We start from the raw sequence: 3,446 nt of genomic DNA, 5'->3' as shown, positions 1-3,446 counted from the left end.
ATGCATAAATTCATAAATTAATATGTTAATAAATAATAAATAAATAAAAGCTGTTTTGCTTTGAGTCTTTTGTCATTGGAAAATGAATTGTAAAATTATTTCATATTACCATTTTTTTTCATTTGCACATAAAACATTTTCATTGATATTTTCAAGTGGTTTAACTTACTATGGATTTTTTCAATTGTATCTCCCACATGGTGTATTGGTGATTAGATGATTGGATTTTTGAAGTCTAATTAGATCAAATTAGATTTAATTTGGCCCTGTGATGGACAGGCAAGCAGTCCAGGATGTACCCTGCCTCTCGCCCAGTGACAGCTGGGATTGACTCCAGCCTCAGGTCTGACATAGCAGTGGATGTAAACCCCCAGTTCCATGAATGAACCCGGTTGGGACATAGAAGGGAGTGCCGCTGATCTACGTTATAAAAGTTATTTTTAGTGACAGTCACATCAACAATGATCAGGTTATAACTTTGGCACAAAGCATCAAATGGCAACAATTAAGTTTAGTTGTGAACACGGTCCCTTTACAAATAACAGTAATAAGGAGTCTGCTACATCAATCCGTTGCTTTGCATCCTCCGACGGATTGTCTGGTGGCCTCCGCCGAACAGCTCCGCTATTTCCTTTATTTCTAAACAATTTAATAAATACCTTTCAATGGACTGAACAGATGTTGATGGTTGGTCGTCCTCGTCCCATTTGAGGCTCCACAGCATCCAGCTGTTCCAGGACTGAACAGAGGTTTACTATGGCAACCTCATTAATGTGTAAATCTGAGTATGCAGCCAAGCTCTATGCCTTGTTCTACTCGGTCACGGGCATCAGACTCAGATATATTATTAGATTCTACCTGCTCAGCTAATTCTAACAGTGTTTGCACAATTTGAGGGAGCACCATGATCTATGATGCGTCCTCTAAAGACCCGGCAATTCAATCAATTTCCCGGCACATTTGAAATGTAATGCAATGCAGATGTGCACACCGCCCCCTACCGAACAAGATGGGTAGCTCGGTCAGCAGGGAGCTGAAGAAGCGCTGACGTCACTCTGCTGCGCCGCTCAGATTGCTTTTTCGTTTTCGAATCATGGGCAGTACTTTGCTGGCAGACCATGAAAACGAAAAAGCAATAATGTGCAGCCTTGAAGAAGAAAATGCAAATGCAAATGGAATGATTGATCACTAATTTTATTTATAAGTCCATTAATGCAGCCACATTCTCAAAATGAAAAAGCATTTCTGCAAATGCATTTTAATTTTCAAATTTTACATTTCAAATTGAATTTCGGTATCTATTTGCTGGGGCATATTTTGAAAATTAAATCTCAAATATCTATTTCTTTTTTATTTTAATTAAGTGAAAGATTGAGCACTCTTGAAGAAGAAAATTAAAATGCAAATAGGATTATTGATTACTAATTTAATTTATGAGTCAAATAATGCAGCCACATTCTTAAAATGAAAAAGCATTTCTGCAAATACATTCTAATTTGAATTATGGTTACGATTCGCTTCCATAGGCTTTTGATACTGTTGACCATCACATTAGGTTCAGTAAGCTAAGATAGTGGGTGGGTGTGCCAGGGTCTGCTTTGCAGTGGTTCTATCTGAACAATCGTTTTCTGTGACTGCTTCTAAGTACAGATCATCTTCCACTTCTCTTGCCTAGAGTGTGCCACAAGGTTCTGTTTTGGGGCCTTTATTCTTTCTGTTATATCTGCTCCCTCTTTGCACATTCTGAGCACTTTTAAGGACATGTCCTATCACTGCTTTGCAGATGACATTCAGTCATAACTCTTTTAAGCCCCAAGATGTTTCCGGGCAACAGATATCGCATAGGTGATTAGATTCTATTGAAAATCGGAGGGCTGACAACTTTCTCCAACTTAAAGAAGAGAAAACATAGGTCCTTCTTTGTGTCCCTGACAGATTTGTGTCTAAGATGATGGAAACTCTCATTTGCCTTGCATCTTCTCCTAAATCTTCTATCAGGAACCTTGGGGTAACTTTCAACTCAACTCCTTCACTTTGGATGCTCAAGTCAAATCTCTGGCTGGCTGTTTTTTTTTATCGTTTAAGAAATATTGCAAAGTTTCTCCCATTGTGAGATAGAGCTACACAAATAATAATTTACTCACAGGGAAATTTGGTTGGTTGAAATCATTCTAAAGGCAAAGAAACAAGAAACTTTTCTTTAACCTATATCTCCTGGATAAAATGCACAATTTTCAATGTGAGCACTGCAGTCACAAGAAGTGCATGTTCAATTGTGTCTCAGTCTTTCATGTGTTACATTAAATTACTAACCCAAAAAGTCTTTCCTTGCCTTGTAATCAAACTGGCTTTAATTACATTGCATCATATCTTATTTAGGGCGCTCTTTTAGTCTCTTTTGGTCCCCCTCGCACAAACAAACATCAAAGATAAAATACAGCGGCCACAATGAGACAATTCGAGCGAAGCAGATAATTAAAAAGGCGTATAGTTTCCCCCTGAGAGTGCTGAACCCACCCAAAGAAAATAGACTAGAAACAAGAATCCGAATTGCAAACGTGACGACCTGCATGGAATACATTACCGTAAACATTATAAGAGATTGGATTGTCTCACCCAAGCAAAAAAAAAGCTTTTTTTTTTTAGTTCTACAGTGTCAATTTGCTTTTGTTTGCTGTGAAAATGACTCTAACAGAGCAAAAATGATGCATCATATCTGCTTTACTTGCGTCCATAAGTGAAGCCAATTGGCAAGTCAAACTTGGAAATACTGTCATTTAGGGATAAAAGGTCCACGCACGAGAGGTATTCACATATATGCGAGACAGTCGATTCAAAAAGAGGAAAAGAAAGATAATTTAAAGTGATTAAAAGATAAATAAATAAGACGCGTTTGAGCAAAAAAAAAAAAAAATAAAAAACAGTTTCAGCAAATAGGTTTTGAGTTGCTGGCTCTAAGAACAAACATTTCAAACTAGAATCTGAACTTAATAGGGAGCCAAACGAAATCACGACAACTTGTGGTTTATTGAGATGAAACATTGTTTTTCAGAAATGCCAGACTGTTTAAATTATGGGTTAGATTCCAGACACTGATTAAGGAGTAACTGTAGCTGTAACATAGGTGAAATATGGCATAGAAATGTAGTTTATTGTGTTAAATATAATGTAGAAAACTGTGCTGTAGGTCCCAGCACCTCAAAACCACGCATAAAACATAATTCACACTATCTACCCAAATTGACCTATTTCACTCAAAAACTGTGATGGCACGGCAAAAACACATCGTGTTTTAAACGACCTTTTCAAACAATTTTCTGTCCTGTGAAGGAAAATCAGAATGAGCTTCTGACTCTGCAGTTTACGAGGTACACTTGAATGCGACACGCACACACAAAAGACAATGTTTGTTGAAGAATGTCTCTGCGCATCTATTCGACATTTTA

The sequence above is a fragment of the Leuresthes tenuis genome, unplaced genomic scaffold, assembly GCF_036924035.1.
Source record: "Leuresthes tenuis unplaced genomic scaffold, fLeuTen1.0.hap1 SCAF_21, whole genome shotgun sequence".
Lineage (NCBI taxonomy): Eukaryota > Metazoa > Chordata > Actinopteri > Atheriniformes > Atherinopsidae > Leuresthes > Leuresthes tenuis.
Note: the sequence above shows the minus strand (reverse complement) of the source record.